Consider the following 19,677-nt stretch of genomic DNA (forward strand, 5'->3'; position numbering starts at 1 on the left):
CCAATATCGCGCCACACCCCTACCCCTTAATTCCCTGGTTGAACTTGATGGACATATGTCTTTTTTCGACCGTACTAACTATGTAACTATGTAACATAACATGGGGGGGGGGGGGGGGTCTCCTGGCTGTTCACACAGGTGTGTCATTGCTGTACATTGACCATGCATTGCTTCTGTGGTATTGCAAAGGCAAAGACAAATGCTTCCAGCCATCCATTGCACTAATGGATTGGTCATCAGCTGGCTGTCTATGTCCCGCATCAATATAGACCAAAGTACAGAGGGTTAGGCTATGCTATTGTGCACCTACCTGATGCATCAGAAGGTGCGAGGCCCTTGCTAAATTCTGTGCACAGACTTTGAGATCTATACTTTAGACTGTATCTAAACCTGCTCCAACATGGACTGACATTCTGGCCTACTTTCAGCCGATGCGACTTGTCTGTCGCTGAACAGTCGCTTTTTATGTATTCAGCACCTATGTATAATGTTGTAAAAATGCTCTAGAAGCTAAAGTCGCAGAAATGTCACACATATTTGGCCTGCAACTTTCTGTGCGACAAATTCAGACAGGAAAAATCAGTATAAATCCTTAGAAAATTATCCCCCAGTGTCTCCATCTGCTGGCGGTATTGAATAAGCATTGCTGCACTGATGGGGTATGCATTAGACGAAAAAAAAGAAGAAAAAGAAGAATAATACGCCCAGAAAAGAGGCGAAAAGGAGAAAAACGTAAAAAAACGTGAAAAAAAAGTAAGAGGAAGAGAAGGGAAAAAAAGGTGGAAATGGGTTTAAAAGTGATTTCGGCGGAGAAATATATATATATATATATATATATATATATATATATATATATATATATACGCGCACACACACACATATATATAAACGTATTCTCCGTTGAGATATTGCAGCCGCTGCTGTGTCCAGGCCCAGGAGCCTTAGCACTGTGCTGTGATGTCACTCAATACCACTGACATCACTAGGTGTAAACAACATCTCTCCTTTGCTGTGTATGTGACTATGGAGCTGTTTGGTGATGTCGTCTATTATGGCCTTCATAGAAGCAACAGGAGATTGTTGCATCCATCTAGAACCCTCAGAACTACAGTGCTATGATGTCACTCACTTCCACAGGCCTTGCAGAGTGTAAACAACAACAACCCAGCTTTGTTGTGTATGTAACCATAGGGATTTGTGATGTCACCTAGAACCTTCACAGCAGCGACAGCTTTATGAGGAGCATCAGCACTGCTCTGCCTGAGCAGAACCATCACCGCCATAGGTTGTCAAATAACCCGGGTTTAACCCACACAGGTAAGTCCAATGGGGTGCAGGCATGTCCTCTATGCTTACAGCTTCCCGTGGGTGTTGGTTTGATACCGTTTGGGGACAGCCAAGGAGGCATCTGCAGGCAACAAAGGTAGGTGTGTGCTTGTGTGTGTGTTTCCTATGCAGATCCTAAGCCCAGTGTCACATCAAAGTAGGAGGAGTAAGAAGGGTTCCTGGCAAATCCGGGTTATGGATTGCATTTAAAAAGGCCCCGTGGGAGTGCAATGGGCCCCTGTCTTGCTGCTTAGCAATAATGGTATGGGTTTAGGTTCTGCTGTGTGTACTGGTGGTTGACTGCCCCCCAGCCCAGAGTGTGCATGGAAAATTGTCTGGCAGCCTCCCTGACAGCAAGCAGTGATAGTGCCCATGAAGGGCACCTTGTTGGGCCCGCCCCTTTCACGGTTATCGCTTCTCGGCCTTTTGGCTAAGATCAAGTGTAGTATCTGTTCTTATCAGTTTAATATCTGATACGTCCCCTATCTGGGGACCATATATTAAATGGATTTTTGAGAACGGGGGCCGATTTCGAAGCTTGCTTCCGTCGCCCTATGCATTGACCCGATATGGCAGTATCTTCGGGTACAGTGCACCACCCCCTTACAGGGTTAAAAAGAAAGATTCCTACTTTCATTGCTACCTGCTTGCTGGCTAGCCAGCTAGCCAGCCCTGTGGGCCTTGCTGCTGCTGCAGCCAAAAAACAAAAGGTGGTGCTGCTGCTGCTTCTGCTGCTTCTGCTTCTGCTTGTGTCTGGCCGCTGTTGGAGCGTCCAGGCACAGGACTTCTGCTGCTGCTGACTAAATGGCCTCCTTAATTGGATCATTTGAGTAGCCAGCACACCTGTGCAGGTAGGGCATGACATGATAGGCAGCTGCCTTGATAGCGGGTGGGTGCTGAATGTTCCTAATTGACAAAATAAGATTAATGCTTATGAAGAAATATAAAATCTCATCCCTTCCCCAATATCGCGCCACACCCCTACCCCTTAATTCCCTGGTTGAACTTGATGGACATATGTCTTTTTTCGACCGTACTAACTATGTAACTATGTAACATAACATGGGGGGGGTCTCCTGGCTGTTCACACAGGTGTGTCATTGCTGTACATTGACCATGCATTGCTTCTGTGGTATTGCAAAGGCAAAGACAAATGCTTCCAGCCATCCATTGCACTAATGGATTGGTCATCAGCTGGCTGTCTATGTCCCGCATCAATATAGACCAAAGTACAGAGGGTTAGGCTATGCTATTGTGCACCTACCTGATGCATCAGAAGGTGCGAGGCCCTTGCTAAATTCTGTGCACAGACTTTGAGATCTATACTTTAGACTGTATCTAAACCTGCTCCAACATGGACTGACATTCTGGCCTACTTTCAGCCGATGCGACTTGTCTGCCGCTGAACAGTCGCTTTTTATGTATTCAGCACCTATGTATAATGTTGTAAAAATGCTCTAGAAGCTAAAGTCGCAGAAATGTCACACATATTGGGCCTGCAACTTTCTGTGCGACAAATTCAGACAGGAAAAATCAGTATAAATCCTTAGAAAATTATCCCCCAGTGTCTCCATCTGCTGGCGGTATTGAATAAGCATTGCTGCACTGATGGGGTATGCATTAGACGAAAAAAAAGAAGAAAAAGAAGAATAATACGCCCAGAAAAGAGGCGAAAAGGAGAAAAACGTAAAAAAACGTGAAAAGAAAGTAAGAGGAAGAGAAGGGAAAAAAAGGTGGAAATGGGTTTAAAAGTGATTTCGGCGGAGAAATATATATATATATATATATATATATATATATATATATATATACGCGCACACACACACATATATATAAACGTATTCTCCGTTGAGATATTGCAGCCGCTGCTGTGTCCAGGCCCAGGAGCCTTAGCACTGTGCTGTGATGTCACTCAATACCACTGACATCACTAGGTGTAAACAACGTCTCTCCTTTGCTGTGTATGTGACTATGGAGCTGTTTGGTGATGTCGTCTATTATGGCCTTCATAGAAGCAACAGGAGATTGTTGCATCCATCTAGAACCCTCAGAACTACAGTGCTATGATGTCACTCACTTCCACAGGCCTTGCAGAGTGTAAACAACAACAACCCAGCTTTGTTGTGTATGTAACCATAGGGATTTGTGATGTCACCTAGAACCTTCACAGCAGCGACAGCTTTATGAGGAGCATCAGCACTGCTCTGCCTGAGCAGAACCATCACCGCCATAGGTTGTCAAATAACCCGGGTTTAACCCACACAGGTAAGTCCAATGGGGTGCAGGCATGTCCTCTATGCTTACAGCTTCCCGTGGGTGTTGGTTTGATACCGTTTGGGGACAGCCAAGGAGGCATCTGCAGGCAACAAAGGTAGGTGTGTGCTTGTGTGTGTGTTTCCTATGCAGATCCTAAGCCCAGTGTCACATGCAAGTAGGAGGAGTAAGAAGGGTTCCTGGCAAATCCGGGTTATGGATTGCATTTAAAAAGGCCCCGTGGGAGTGCAATGGGCCCCTGTCTTGCTGCTTAGCAATAATGGTATGGGTTTAGGTTCTGCTGTGTGTACTGGTGGTTGACTGCCCCCCAGCCCAGAGTGTGCATGGAAAATTGTCTGGCAGCCTCCCTGACAGCAAGCAGTGATAGTGCCCATGAAGGGCACCTTGTTGGGCCCGCCCCTTTCACGGTTATCGCTTCTCGGCCTTTTGGCTAAGATCAAGTGTAGTATCTGTTCTTATCAGTTTAATATCTGATACGTCCCCTATCTGGGGACCATATATTAAATGGATTTTTGAGAACGGGGGCCGATTTCGAAGCTTGCTTCCGTCGCCCTATGCATTGACCCGATATGGCAGTATCTTCGGGTACAGTGCACCACCCCCTTACAGGGTTAAAAAGAAAGATTCCTACTTTCATTGCTACCTGCTTGCTGGCTAGCCAGCTAGCCAGCCCTGTGGGCCTTGCTGCTGCTGCAGCCAAAAAACAAAAGGTGGTGCTGCTGCTGCTTCTGCTGCTTCTGCTTCTGCTTGTGTCTGGCCGCTGTTGGAGCGTCCAGGCACAGGACTTCTGCTGCTGCTGACTAAATGGCCTCCTTAATTGGATCATTTGAGTAGCCAGCACACCTGTGCAGGTAGGGCATGACATGATAGGCAGCTGCCTTGATAGCGGGTGGGTGCTGAATGTTCCTAATTGACAAAATAAGATTAATGCTTATGAAGAAATATAAAATCTCATCCCTTCCCCAATATCGCGCCACACCCCTACCCCTTAATTCCCTGGTTGAACTTGATGGACATATGTCTTTTTTCGACCGTACTAACTATGTAACTATGTAACATAACATGGGGGGGGGGGGGGGTCTCCTGGCTGTTCACACAGGTGTGTCATTGCTGTACATTGACCATGCATTGCTTCTGTGGTATTGCAAAGGCAAAGACAAATGCTTCCAGCCATCCATTGCACTAATGGATTGGTCATCAGCTGGCTGTCTATGTCCCGCATCAATATAGACCAAAGTACAGAGGGTTAGGCTATGCTATTGTGCACCTACCTGATGCATCAGAAGGTGCGAGGCCCTTGCTAAATTCTGTGCACAGACTTTGAGATCTATACTTTAGACTGTATCTAAACCTGCTCCAACATGGACTGACATTCTGGCCTACTTTTAGCCGATGCGACTTGTCTGTCGCTGAACAGTCGCTTTTTATGTATTCAGCACCTATGTATAATGTTGTAAAAATGCTCTAGAAGCTAAAGTCGCAGAAATGTCACACATATTTGGCCTGCAACTTTCTGTGCGACAAATTCAGACAGGAAAAATCTGTATAAATCCTTAGAAAATTATCCCCCAGTGTCTCCATCTGCTGGCGGTATTGAATAAGCATTGCTGCACTGATGGGGTATGCATTAGACGAAAAAAAAGAAGAAAAAGAAGAATAATACGCCCAGAAAAGAGGCGAAAAGGAGAAAAACGTAAAAAAACGTGAAAAAAAAGTAAGAGGAAGAGAAGGGAAAAAAAGGTGGAAATGGGTTTAAAAGTGATTTCGGCGGAGAAATATATATATATATATATATATATATATATATATATATACGCGCACACACACACATATATATAAACGTATTCTCCGTTGAGATATTGCAGCCGCTGCTGTGTCCAGGCCCAGGAGCCTTAGCACTGTGCTGTGATGTCACTCAATACCACTGACATCACTAGGTGTAAACAACATCTCTCCTTTGCTGTGTATGTGACTATGGAGCTGTTTGGTGATGTCGTCTATTATGGCCTTCATAGAAGCAACAGGAGATTGTTGCATCCATCTAGAACCCTCAGAACTACAGTGCTATGATGTCACTCACTTCCACAGGCCTTGCAGAGTGTAAAAAACAACAACCCAGCTTTGTTGTGTATGTAACCATAGGGATTTGTGATGTCACCTAGAACCTTCACAGCAGCGACAGCTTTATGAGGAGCATCAGCACTGCTCTGCCTGAGCAGAACCATCACCGCCATAGGTTGTCAAATAACCCGGGTTTAACCCACACAGGTAAGTCCAATGGGGTGCAGGCATGTCCTCTATGCTTACAGCTTCCCGTGGGTGTTGGTTTGATACCGTTTGGGGACAGCCAAGGAGGCATCTGCAGGCAACAAAGGTAGGTGTGTGCTTGTGTGTGTGTTTCCTATGCAGATCCTAAGCCCAGTGTCACATGCAAGTAGGAGGAGTAAGAAGGGTTCCTGGCAAATCCGGGTTATGGATTGCATTTAAAAAGGCCCCGTGGGAGTGCAATGGGCCCCTGTCTTGCTGCTTAGCAATAATGGTATGGGTTTAGGTTCTGCTGTGTGTACTGGTGGTTGACTGCCCCCCAGCCCAGAGTGTGCATGGAAAATTGTCTGGCAGCCTCCCTGACAGCAAGCAGTGATAGTGCCCATGAAGGGCACCTTGTTGGGCCCGCCCCTTTCACGGTTATCGCTTCTCGGCCTTTTGGCTAAGATCAAGTGTAGTATCTGTTCTTATCAGTTTAATATCTGATACGTCCCCTATCTGGGGACCATATATTAAATGGATTTTTGAGAACGGGGGCCGATTTCGAAGCTTGCTTCCGTCGCCCTATGCATTGACCCGATATGGCAGTATCTTCGGGTACAGTGCACCACCCCCTTACAGGGTTAAAAAGAAAGATTCCTACTTTCATTGCTACCTGCTTGCTGGCTAGCCAGCTAGCCAGCCCTGTGGGCCTTGCTGCTGCTGCAGCCAAAAAACAAAAGGTGGTGCTGCTGCTGCTTCTGCTGCTTCTGCTTCTGCTTGTGTCTGGCCGCTGTTGGAGCGTCCAGGCACAGGACTTCTGCTGCTGCTGACTAAATGGCCTCCTTAATTGGATCATTTGAGTAGCCAGCACACCTGTGCAGGTAGGGCATGACATGATAGGCAGCTGCCTTGATAGCGGGTGGGTGCTGAATGTTCCTAATTGACAAAATAAGATTAATGCTTATGAAGAAATATAAAATCTCATCCCTTCCCCAATATCGCGCCACACCCCTACCCCTTAATTCTCTGGTTGAACTTGATGGACATATGTCTTTTTTCGACCGTACTAACTATGTAACTATGTAACATAACATGGGGGGGGGGGGGGTCTCCTGGCTGTTCACACAGGTGTGTCATTGCTGTACATTGACCATGCATTGCTTCTGTGGTATTGCAAAGGCAAAGACAAATGCTTCCAGCCATCCATTGCACTAATGGATTGGTCATCAGCTGGCTGTCTATGTCCCGCATCAATATGGACCAAAGTACAGAGGGTTAGGCTATGCTATTGTGCACCTACCTGATGCATCAGAAGGTGCGAGGCCCTTGCTAAATTCTGTGCACAGACTTTGAGATCTATACTTTAGACTGTATCTAAACCTGCTCCAACATGGACTGACATTCTGGCCTACTTTCAGCCGATGCGACTTGTCTGTCGCTGAACAGTCGCTTTTTATGTATTCAGCACCTATGTATAATGTTGTAAAAATGCTCTAGAAGCTAAAGTCGCAGAAATGTCACACATATTTGGCCTGCAACTTTCTGTGCGACAAATTCAGACAGGAAAAATCAGTATAAATCCTTAGAAAATTATCCCCCAGTGTCTCCATCTGCTGGCGGTATTGAATAAGCATTGCTGCACTGATGGGGTATGCATTAGACGAAAAAAAAGAAGAAAAAGAAGAATAATACGCCCAGAAAAGAGGCGAAAAGGAGAAAAACGTAAAAAAACGTGAAAAAAAAGTAAGAGGAAGAGAAGGGAAAAAAAGGTGGAAATGGGTTTAAAAGTGATTTCGGCGGAGAAATATATATATATATATATATATATATATATATACGCGCACACACACACATATATATAAACGTATTCTCCGTTGAGATATTGCAGCCGCTGCTGTGTCCAGGCCCAGGAGCCTTAGCACTGTGCTGTGATGTCACTCAATACCACTGACATCACTAGGTGTAAACAACATCTCTCCTTTGCTGTGTATGTGACTATGGAGCTGTTTGGTGATGTCGTCTATTATGGCCTTCATAGAAGCAACAGGAGATTGTTGCATCCATCTAGAACCCTCAGAACTACAGTGCTATGATGTCACTCACTTCCACAGGCCTTGCAGAGTGTAAACAACAACAACCCAGCTTTGTTGTGTATGTAACCATAGGGATTTGTGATGTCACCTAGAACCTTCACAGCAGCGACAGCTTTATGAGGAGCATCAGCACTGCTCTGCCTGAGCAGAACCATCACCGCCATAGGTTGTCAAATAACCCGGGTTTAACCCACACAGGTAAGTCCAATGGGGTGCAGGCATGTCCTCTATGCTTACAGCTTCCCGTGGGTGTTGGTTTGATACCGTTTGGGGACAGCCAAGGAGGCATCTGCAGGCAACAAAGGTAGGTGTGTGCTTGTGTGTGTGTTTCCTATGCAGATCCTAAGCCCAGTGTCACATGCAAGTAGGAGGAGTAAGAAGGGTTCCTGGCAAATCCGGGTTATGGATTGCATTTAAAAAGGCCCCGTGGGAGTGCAATGGGCCCCTGTCTTGCTGCTTAGCAATAATGGTATGGGTTTAGGTTCTGCTGTGTGTACTGGTGGTTGACTGCCCCCCAGCCCAGAGTGTGCATGGAAAATTGTCTGGCAGCCTCCCTGACAGCAAGCAGTGATAGTGCCCATGAAGGGCACCTTGTTGGGCCCGCCCCTTTCACGGTTATCGCTTCTCGGCCTTTTGGCTAAGATCAAGTGTAGTATCTGTTCTTATCAGTTTAATATCTGATACGTCCCCTATCTGGGGACCATATATTAAATGGATTTTTGAGAACGGGGGCCGATTTCGAAGCTTGCTTCCGTCGCCCTATGCATTGACCCGATATGGCAGTATCTTCGGGTACAGTGCACCACCCCCTTACAGGGTTAAAAAGAAAGATTCCTACTTTCATTGCTACCTGCTTGCTGGCTAGCCAGCTAGCCAGCCCTGTGGGCCTTGCTGCTGCTGCAGCCAAAAAACAAAAGGTGGTGCTGCTGCTGCTTCTGCTGCTTCTGCTTCTGCTTGTGTCTGGCCGCTGTTGGAGCGTCCAGGCACAGGACTTCTGCTGCTGCTGACTAAATGGCCTCCTTAATTGGATCATTTGAGTAGCCAGCACACCTGTGCAGGTAGGGCATGACATGATAGGCAGCTGCCTTGATAGCGGGTGGGTGCTGAATGTTCCTAATTGACAAAATAAGATTAATGCTTATGAAGAAATATAAAATCTCATCCCTTCCCCAATATCGCGCCACACCCCTACCCCTTAATTCCCTGGTTGAACTTGATGGACATATGTCTTTTTTCGACCGTACTAACTATGTAACTATGTAACATAACATGGGGGGGGGGGGGTCTCCTGGCTGTTCACACAGGTGTGTCATTGCTGTACATTGACCATGCATTGCTTCTGTGGTATTGCAAAGGCAAAGACAAATGCTTCCAGCCATCCATTGCACTAATGGATTGGTCATCAGCTGGCTGTCTATGTCCCGCATCAATATAGACCAAAGTACAGAGGGTTAGGCTATGCTATTGTGCACCTACCTGATGCATCAGAAGGTGCGAGGCCCTTGCTAAATTCTGTGCACAGACTTTGAGATCTATACTTTAGACTGTATCTAAACCTGCTCCAACATGGACTGACATTCTGGCCTACTTTCAGCCGATGCGACTTGTCTGTCGCTGAACAGTCGCTTTTTATGTATTCAGCACCTATGTATAATGTTGTAAAAATGCTCTAGAAGCTAAAGTCGCAGAAATGTCACACATATTTGGCCTGCAACTTTCTGTGCGACAAATTCAGACAGGAAAAATCAGTATAAATCCTTAGAAAATTATCCCCCAGTGTCTCCATCTGCTGGCGGTATTGAATAAGCATTGCTGCACTGATGGGGTATGCATTAGACGAAAAAAAAGAAGAAAAAGAAGAATAATACGCCCAGAAAAGAGGCGAAAAGGAGAAAAACGTAAAAAAACGTGAAAAAAAAGTAAGAGGAAGAGAAGGGAAAAAAAGGTGGAAATGGGTTTAAAAGTGATTTCGGCGGAGAAATATATATATATATATATATATATATATATATATATATATAATATATATATATATATACGCGCACACACACACATATATATAAACGTATTCTCCGTTGAGATATTGCAGCCGCTGCTGTGTCCAGGCCCAGGAGCCTTAGCACTGTGCTGTGATGTCACTCAATACCACTGACATCACTAGGTGTAAACAACATCTCTCCTTTGCTGTGTATGTGACTATGGAGCTGTTTGGTGATGTCGTCTATTATGGCCTTCATAGAAGCAACAGGAGATTGTTGCATCCATCTAGAACCCTCAGAACTACAGTGCTATGATGTCACTCACTTCCACAGGCCTTGCAGAGTGTAAACAACAACAACCCAGCTTTGTTGTGTATGTAACCATAGGGATTTGTGATGTCACCTAGAACCTTCACAGCAGCGACAGCTTTATGAGGAGCATCAGCACTGCTCTGCCTGAGCAGAACCATCACCGCCATAGGTTGTCAAATAACCCGGGTTTAACCCACACAGGTAAGTCCAATGGGGTGCAGGCATGTCCTCTATGCTTACAGCTTCCCGTGGGTGTTGGTTTGATACCGTTTGGGGACAGCCAAGGAGGCATCTGCAGGCAACAAAGGTAGGTGTGTGCTTGTGTGTGTGTTTCCTATGCAGATCCTAAGCCCAGTGTCACATGCAAGTAGGAGGAGTAAGAAGGGTTCCTGGCAAATCCGGGTTATGGATTGCATTTAAAAAGGCCCCGTGGGAGTGCAATGGGCCCCTGTCTTGCTGCTTAGCAATAATGGTATGGGTTTAGGTTCTGCTGTGTGTACTGGTGGTTGACTGCCCCCCAGCCCAGAGTGTGCATGGAAAATTGTCTGGCAGCCTCCCTGACAGCAAGCAGTGATAGTGCCCATGAAGGGCACCTTGTTGGGCCCGCCCCTTTCACGGTTATCGCTTCTCGGCCTTTTGGCTAAGATCAAGTGTAGTATCTGTTCTTATCAGTTTAATATCTGATACGTCCCCTATCTGGGGACCATATATTAAATGGATTTTTGAGAACGGGGGCCGATTTCGAAGCTTGCTTCCGTCGCCCTATGCATTGACCCGATATGGCAGTATCTTCGGGTACAGTGCACCACCCCCTTACAGGGTTAAAAAGAAAGATTCCTACTTTCATTGCTACCTGCTTGCTGGCTAGCCAGCTAGCCAGCCCTGTGGGCCTTGCTGCTGCTGCAGCCAAAAAACAAAAGGTGGTGCTGCTGCTGCTTCTGCTGCTTCTGCTTCTGCTTGTGTCTGGCCGCTGTTGGAGCGTCCAGGCACAGGACTTCTGCTGCTGCTGACTAAATGGCCTCCTTAATTGGATCATTTGAGTAGCCAGCACACCTGTGCAGGTAGGGCATGACATGATAGGCAGCTGCCTTGATAGCGGGTGGGTGCTGAATGTTCCTAATTGACAAAATAAGATTAATGCTTATGAAGAAATATAAAATCTCATCCCTTCCCCAATATCGCGCCACACCCCTACCCCTTAATTCCCTGGTTGAACTTGATGGACATATGTCTTTTTTCGACCGTACTAACTATGTAACTATGTAACATAACATGGGGGGGGGGGGGTCTCCTGGCTGTTCACACAGGTGTGTCATTGCTGTACATTGACCATGCATTGCTTCTGTGGTATTGCAAAGGCAAAGACAAATGCTTCCAGCCATCCATTGCACTAATGGATTGGTCATCAGCTGGCTGTCTATGTCCCGCATCAATATAGACCAAAGTACAGAGGGTTAGGCTATGCTATTGTGCACCTACCTGATGCATCAGAAGGTGCGAGGCCCTTGCTAAATTCTGTGCACAGACTTTGAGATCTATACTTTAGACTGTATCTAAACCTGCTCCAACATGGACTGACATTCTGGCCTACTTTCAGCCGATGCGACTTGTCTGTCGCTGAACAGTCGCTTTTTATGTATTCAGCACCTATGTATAATGTTGTAAAAATGCTCTAGAAGCTAAAGTCGCAGAAATGTCACACATATTTGGCCTGCAACTTTCTGTGCGACAAATTCAGACAGGAAAAATCTGTATAAATCCTTAGAAAATTATCCCCCAGTGTCTCCATCTGCTGGCGGTATTGAATAAGCATTGCTGCACTGATGGGGTATGCATTAGACGAAAAAAAAGAAGAAAAAGAAGAATAATACGCCCAGAAAAGAGGCGAAAAGGAGAAAAACGTAAAAAAACGTGAAAAAAAAGTAAGAGGAAGAGAAGGGAAAAAAAGGTGGAAATGGGTTTAAAAGTGATTTTGGCGGAGAAATATATATATATATATATATATATATACGCGCACACACACACATATATATAAACGTATTCTCCATTGAGATATTGCAGCCGCTGCTGTGTCCAGGCCCAGGAGCCTTAGCACTGTGCTGTGATGTCACTCAATACCACTGACATCACTAGGTGTAAACAACATCTCTCCTTTGCTGTGTATGTGACTATGGAGCTGTTTGGTGATGTCGTCTATTATGGCCTTCATAGAAGCAACAGGAGATTGTTGCATCCATCTAGAACCCTCAGAACTACAGTGCTATGATGTCACTCACTTCCACAGGCCTTGCAGAGTGTAAAAAACAACAACCCAGCTTTGTTGTGTATGTAACCATAGGGATTTGTGATGTCACCTAGAACCTTCACAGCAGCGACAGCTTTATGAGGAGCATCAGCACTGCTCTGCCTGAGCAGAACCATCACCGCCATAGGTTGTCAAATAACCCGGGTTTAACCCACACAGGTAAGTCCAATGGGGTGCAGGCATGTCCTCTATGCTTACAGCTTCCCGTGGGTGTTGGTTTGATACCGTTTGGGGACAGCCAAGGAGGCATCTGCAGGCAACAAAGGTAGGTGTGTGCTTGTGTGTGTGTTTCCAATGCAGATCCTAAGCCCAGTGTCACATGCAAGTAGGAGGAGTAAGAAGGGTTCCTGGCAAATCCGGGTTATGGATTGCATTTAAAAAGGCCCCGTGGGAGTGCAATGGGCCCCTGTCTTGCTGCTTAGCAATAATGGTATGGGTTTAGGTTCTGCTGTGTGTACTGGTGGTTGACTGCCCCCCAGCCCAGAGTGTGCATGGAAAATTGTCTGGCAGCCTCCCTGACAGCAAGCAGTGATAGTGCCCATGAAGGGCACCTTGTTGGGCCCGCCCCTTTCACGGTTATCGCTTCTCGGCCTTTTGGCTAAGATCAAGTGTAGTATCTGTTCTTATCAGTTTAATATCTGATACGTCCCCTATCTGGGGACCATATATTAAATGGATTTTTGAGAACGGGGGCCGATTTCGAAGCTTGCTTCCGTCGCCCTATGCATTGACCCGATATGGCAGTATCTTCGGGTACAGTGCACCACCCCCTTACAGGGTTAAAAAGAAAGATTCCTACTTTCATTGCTACCTGCTTGCTGGCTAGCCAGCTAGCCAGCCCTGTGGGCCTTGCTGCTGCTGCAGCCAAAAAACAAAAGGTGGTGCTGCTGCTGCTTCTGCTGCTTCTGCTTCTGCTTGTGTCTGGCCGCTGTTGGAGCGTCCAGGCACAGGACTTCTGCTGCTGCTGACTAAATGGCCTCCTTAATTGGATCATTTGAGTAGCCAGCACACCTGTGCAGGTAGGGCATGACATGATAGGCAGCTGCCTTGATAGCGGGTGGGTGCTGAATGTTCCTAATTGACAAAATAAGATTAATGCTTATGAAGAAATATAAAATCTCATCCCTTCCCCAATATCGCGCCACACCCCTACCCCTTAATTCCCTGGTTGAACTTGATGGACATATGTCTTTTTTCGACCGTACTAACTATGTAACTATGTAACATAACATGGGGGGGGGGGGGGTCTCCTGGCTGTTCACACAGGTGTGTCATTGCTGTACATTGACCATGCATTGCTTCTGTGGTATTGCAAAGGCAAAGACAAATGCTTCCAGCCATCCATTGCACTAATGGATTGGTCATCAGCTGGCTGTCTATGTCCCGCATCAATATAGACCAAAGTACAGAGGGTTAGGCTATGCTATTGTGCACCTACCTGATGCATCAGAAGGTGCGAGGCCCTTGCTAAATTCTGTGCACAGACTTTGAGATCTATACTTTAGACTGTATCTAAACCTGCTCCAACATGGACTGACATTCTGGCCTACTTTCAGCCGATGCGACTTGTCTGTCGCTGAACAGTCGCTTTTTATGTATTCAGCACCTATGTATAATGTTGTAAAAATGCTCTAGAAGCTAAAGTCGCAGAAATGTCACACATATTTGGCCTGCAACTTTCTGTGCGACAAATTCAGACAGGAAAAATCAGTATAAATCCTTAGAAAATTATCCCCCAGTGTCTCCATCTGCTGGCGGTATTGAATAAGCATTGCTGCACTGATGGGGTATGCATTAGACGAAAAAAAAGAAGAAAAAGAAGAATAATACGCCCAGAAAAGAGGCGAAAAGGAGAAAAACGTAAAAAAACGTGAAAAAAAAGTAAGAGGAAGAGAAGGGAAAAAAAGGTGGAAATGGGTTTAAAAGTGATTTCGGCGGAGAAATATATATATATATATATATATATATATATATATATATACGCGCACACACACACATATATATAAACGTATTCTCCGTTGAGATATTGCAGCCGCTGCTGTGTCCAGGCCCAGGAGCCTTAGCACTGTGCTGTGATGTCACTCAATACCACTGACATCACTAGGTGTAAACAACATCTCTCCTTTGCTGTGTATGTGACTATGTAGCTGTTTGGTGATGTCGTCTATTATGGCCTTCATAGAAGCAACAGGAGATTGTTGCATCCATCTAGAACCCTCAGAACTACAGTGCTATGATGTCACTCACTTCCACAGGCCTTGCAGAGTGTAAACAACAACAACCCAGCTTTGTTGTGTATGTAACCATAGGGATTTGTGATGTCACCTAGAACCTTCACAGCAGCGACAGCTTTATGAGGAGCATCAGCACTGCTCTGCCTGAGCAGAACCATCACCGCCATAGGTTGTCAAATAACCCGGGTTTAACCCACACAGGTAAGTCCAATGGGGTGCAGGCATGTCCTCTATGCTTACAGCTTCCCGTGGGTGTTGGTTTGATACCGTTTGGGGACAGCCAAGGAGGCATCTGCAGGCAACAAAGGTAGGTGTGTGCTTGTGTGTGTGTTTCCTATGCAGATCCTAAGCCCAGTGTCACATGCAAGTAGGAGGAGTAAGAAGGGTTCCTGGCAAATCCGGGTTATGGATTGCATTTAAAAAGGCCCCGTGGGAGTGCAATGGGCCCCTGTCTTGCTGCTTAGCAATAATGGTATGGGTTTAGGTTCTGCTGTGTGTACTGGTGGTTGACTGCCCCCCAGCCCAGAGTGTGCATGGAAAATTGTCTGGCAGCCTCCCTGACAGCAAGCAGTGATAGTGCCCATGAAGGGCACCTTGTTGGGCCCGCCCCTTTCACGGTTATCGCTTCTCGGCCTTTTGGCTAAGATCAAGTGTAGTATCTGTTCTTATCAGTTTAATATCTGATACGTCCCCTATCTGGGGACCATATATTAAATGGATTTTTGAGAACGGGGGCCGATTTCGAAGCTTGCTTCCGTCGCCCTATGCATTGACCCGATATGGCAGTATCTTCGGGTACAGTGCACCACCCCCTTACAGGGTTAAAAAGAAAGATTCCTACTTTCATTGCTACCTGCTTGCTGGCTAGCCAGCTAGCCAGCCCTGTGGGCCTTGCTGCTGCTGCAGCCAAAAAACAAAAGGTGGTGCTTCTGCTGCTTCTGCTTCTGCTTGTGTCTGGCCGCTGTTGGAGCGTCCAGGCACAGGACTTCTGCTGCTGCTGACTAAATGGCCTCCTTAATTGGATCATTTGAGTAGCCAGCACACCTGTGCAGGTAGGGCATGACATGATAGGCAGCTGCCTTGATAGCGGGTGGGTGCTGATTGTTCCTAATTGACAAAATAAGATTAATGCTTATGAAGAAATATAAAATCTCATCCCTTCCCCAATATCGCGCCACACCCCTACCCCTTAATTCCCTGGTTGAACTTGATGGACATATGTCTTTTTTCGACCGTACTAACTATGTAACTATGTAACATAACATGGGGGGGGGGGGGGGGGGTCTCCTGGCTGTTCACACAGGTGTGTCATTGCTGTACATTGACCATGCATTGCTTCTGTGGTATTGCAAAGGCAAAGACAAATGCTTCCAGCCATCCATTGCACTAATGGATTGGTCATCAGCTGGCTGTCTATGTCCCGCATCAATATAGACCAAAGTACAGAGGGTTAGGCTATGCTATTGTGCACCTACCTGATGCATCAGAAGGTGCGAGGCCCTTGCTAAATTCTGTGCACAGACTTTGAGATCTATACTTTAGACTGTATCTAAACCTGCTCCAACATGGACTGACATTCTGGCCTACTTTCAGCCGATGCGACTTGTCTGTCGCTGAACAGTCGCTTTTTATGTATTCAGCACCTATGTATAATGTTGTAAAAATGCTCTAGAAGCTAAAGTCGCAGAAATGTCACACATATTTGGCCTGCAACTTTCTGTGCGACAAATTCAGACAGGAAAAATCAGTATAAATCCTTAGAAAATTATCCCCCAGTGTCTCCATCTGCTGGCGGTATTGAATAAGCATTGCTGCACTGATGGGGTATGCATTAGACGAAAAAAAAGAAGAAAAAGAAGAATAATACGCCCAGAAAAGAGGCGAAAAGGAGAAAAACGTAAAAAAACGTGAAAAAAAAGTAAGAGGAAGAGAAGGGAAAAAAAGGTGGAAATGGGTTTAAAAGTGATTTCGGCGGAGAAATATATATATATATATATATATATATATATATATATATATATATATATATATACGCGCACACACACACATATATATAAACGTATTCTCCGTTGAGATATTGCAGCCGCTGCTGTGTCCAGGCCCAGGAGCCTTAGCACTGTGCTGTGATGTCACTCAATACCACTGACATCACTAGGTGTAAACAACATCTCTCCTTTGCTGTGTATGTGACTATGGAGCTGTTTGGTGATGTCGTCTATTATGGCCTTCATAGAAGCAACAGGAGATTGTTGCATCCATCTAGAACCCTCAGAACTACAGTGCTATGATGTCACTCACTTCCACAGGCCTTGCAGAGTGTAAACAACAACAACCCAGCTTTGTTGTGTATGTAACCATAGGGATTTGTGATGTCACCTAGAACCTTCACAGCAGCGACAGCTTTATGAGGAGCATCAGCACTGCTCTGCCTGAGCAGAACCATCACCGCCATAGGTTGTCAAATAACCCGGGTTTAACCCACACAGGTAAGTCCAATGGGGTGCAGGCATGTCCTCTATGCTTACAGCTTCCCGTGGGTGTTGGTTTGATACCGTTTGGGGACAGCCAAGGAGGCATCTGCAGGCAACAAAGGTAGGTGTGTGCTTGTGTGTGTGTTTCCTATGCAGATCCTAAGCCCAGTGTCACATGCAAGTAGGAGGAGTAAGAAGGGTTCCTGGCAAATCCGGGTTATGGATTGCATTTAAAAAGGCCCCGTGGGAGTGCAATGGGCCCCTGTCTTGCTGCTTAGCAATAATGGTATGGGTTTAGGTTCTGCTGTGTGTACTGGTGGTTGACTGCCCCCCAGCCCAGAGTGTGCATGGAAAATTGTCTGGCAGCCTCCCTGACAGCAAGCAGTGATAGTGCCCATGAAGGGCACCTTGTTGGGCCCGCCCCTTTCACGGTTATCGCTTCTCGGCCTTTTGGCTAAGATCAAGTGTAGTATCTGTTCTTATCAGTTTAATATCTGATACGTCCCCTATCTGGGGACCATATATTAAATGGATTTTTGAGAACGGGGGCCGATTTCGAAGCTTGCTTCCGTCGCCCTATGCATTGACCCGATATGGCAGTATCTTCGGGTACAGTGCACCACCCCCTTACAGGGTTAAAAAGAAAGATTCCTACTTTCATTGCTACCTGCTTGCTGGCTAGCCAGCTAGCCAGCCCTGTGGGCCTTGCTGCTGCTGCAGCAGCCAAAAAACAAAAGGTGGTGCTGCTGCTGCTTCTGCTGCTTCTGCTTCTGCTTGTGTCTGGCCGCTGTTGGAGCGTCCAGGCACAGGACTTCTGCTGCTGCTGACTAAATGGCCTCCTTAATTGGATCATTTGAGTAGCCAGCACACCTGTGCAGGTAGGGCATGACATGATAGGCAGCTGCCTTGATAGCGGGTGGGTGCTGAATGTTCCTAATTGACAAAATAAGATTAATGCTTATGAAGAAATATAAAATCTCATCCCTTCCCCAATATCGCGCCACACCCCTACCCCTTAATTCCCTGGTTGAACTTGATGGACATATGTCTTTTTTCGACCGTACTAACTATGTAACTATGTAACATAACATGGGGGGGGGGGGGGGTCTCCTGGCTGTTCACACAGGTGTGTCATTGCTGTACATTGACCATGCATTGCTTCTGTGGTATTGCAAAGGCAAAGACAAATGCTTCCAGCCATCCATTGCACTAATGGATTGGTCATCAGCTGGCTGTCTATGTCCCGCATCAATATAGACCAAAGTACAGAGGGTTAGGCTATGCTATTGTGCACCTACCTGATGCATCAGAAGGTGCGAGGCCCTTGCTAAATTCTGTGCACAGACTTTGAGATCTATACTTTAGACTGTATCTAAACCTGCTCCAACATGGACTGACATTCTGGCCTACTTTCAGCCGATGCGACTTGTCTGTCGCTGAACAGTCGCTTTTTATGTATTCAGCACCTATGTATAATGTTGTAAAAATGCTCTAGAAGCTAAAGTCGCAGAAATGTCACACATATTTGGCCTGCAACTTTCTGTGCGACAAATTCAGACAGGAAAAATCAGTATAAATCCTTAGAAAATTATCCCCCAGTGTCTCCATCTGCTGGCGGTATTGAATAAGCATTGCTGCACTGATGGGGTATGCATTAGACGAAAAAAAAGAAGAAAAAGAAGAATAATACGCCCAGAAAAGAGGCGAAAAGGAGAAAAACGTAAAAAAACGTGAAAAAAAAGTAAGAGGAAGAGAAGGGAAAAAAAGGTGGAAATGGGTTTAAAAGTGATTTCGGCGGAGAAATATATATATATATATATATATATATATATATATATATATATATATATATATATATACGCGCACACACACACATATATATAAACGTATTCTCCGTTGAGATATTGCAGCCGCTGCTGTGTCCAGGCCCAGGAGCCTTAGCACTGTGCTGTGATGTCACTCAATACCACTGACATCACTAGGTGTAAACAACATCTCTCCTTTGCTGTGTATGTGACTATGGAGCTGTTTGGTGATGTCGTCTATTATGGCCTTCATAGAAGCAACAGGAGATTGTTGCATCCATCTAGAACCCTCAGAACTACAGTGCTATGATGTCACTCACTTCCACAGGCCTTGCAGAGTGTAAACAACAACAACCCAGCTTTGTTGTGTATGTAACCATAGGTATTTGTGATGTCACCTAGAACCTTCACAGCAGCGACAGCTTTATGAGGAGCATCAGCACTGCTCTGCCTGAGCAGAACCATCACCGCCATAGGTTGTCAAATAACCCGGGTTTAACCCACACAGGTAAGTCCAATGGGGTGCAGGCATGTCCTCTATGCTTACAGCTTCCCGTGGGTGTTGGTTTGATACCGTTTGGGGACAGCCAAGGAGGCATCTGCAGGCAACAAAGGTAGGTGTGTGCTTGTG

At 45.9% G+C, this 19,677-nt stretch overlaps 8 non-coding genes across 8 annotated transcripts; all 8 read left to right on the plus strand.

Moving 5' to 3' along the window:
- Positions 1–1,736: 1,736 nt before the first annotated feature.
- On the plus strand, positions 1,737–1,927 carry LOC130341061 (U2 spliceosomal RNA). Its single transcript, XR_008881063.1, has one exon. It is a non-coding gene; the product is annotated as a U2 spliceosomal RNA (small nuclear RNA).
- A 2,083-nt stretch (positions 1,928–4,010) lies between these two features.
- On the plus strand, positions 4,011–4,201 carry LOC130341063 (U2 spliceosomal RNA). The gene has a single exon (XR_008881064.1). It is a non-coding gene; the product is annotated as a U2 spliceosomal RNA (small nuclear RNA).
- Positions 4,202–6,287: 2,086 nt separating this feature from the next.
- On the plus strand, positions 6,288–6,478 carry LOC130341064 (U2 spliceosomal RNA). The gene has a single exon (XR_008881065.1). It is a non-coding gene; the product is annotated as a U2 spliceosomal RNA (small nuclear RNA).
- Positions 6,479–8,557: 2,079 nt separating this feature from the next.
- LOC130341065 (U2 spliceosomal RNA) lies at positions 8,558–8,748 on the plus strand. The gene has a single exon (XR_008881066.1). It is a non-coding gene; the product is annotated as a U2 spliceosomal RNA (small nuclear RNA).
- Positions 8,749–10,851: 2,103 nt separating this feature from the next.
- On the plus strand, positions 10,852–11,042 carry LOC130341066 (U2 spliceosomal RNA). The gene has a single exon (XR_008881067.1). It is a non-coding gene; the product is annotated as a U2 spliceosomal RNA (small nuclear RNA).
- A 2,072-nt stretch (positions 11,043–13,114) lies between these two features.
- LOC130341067 (U2 spliceosomal RNA) lies at positions 13,115–13,305 on the plus strand. The gene has a single exon (XR_008881068.1). It is a non-coding gene; the product is annotated as a U2 spliceosomal RNA (small nuclear RNA).
- A 2,085-nt stretch (positions 13,306–15,390) lies between these two features.
- On the plus strand, positions 15,391–15,581 carry LOC130341068 (U2 spliceosomal RNA). The gene has a single exon (XR_008881069.1). It is a non-coding gene; the product is annotated as a U2 spliceosomal RNA (small nuclear RNA).
- Positions 15,582–17,675: 2,094 nt separating this feature from the next.
- On the plus strand, positions 17,676–17,866 carry LOC130341069 (U2 spliceosomal RNA). Its single transcript, XR_008881070.1, has one exon. It is a non-coding gene; the product is annotated as a U2 spliceosomal RNA (small nuclear RNA).
- The last annotated feature ends 1,811 nt before the right edge of the window (positions 17,867–19,677 follow it).

Source organism: Hyla sarda, unplaced genomic scaffold (genome assembly GCF_029499605.1).
Source record: "Hyla sarda isolate aHylSar1 unplaced genomic scaffold, aHylSar1.hap1 scaffold_610, whole genome shotgun sequence".
Lineage (NCBI taxonomy): Eukaryota > Metazoa > Chordata > Amphibia > Anura > Hylidae > Hyla > Hyla sarda.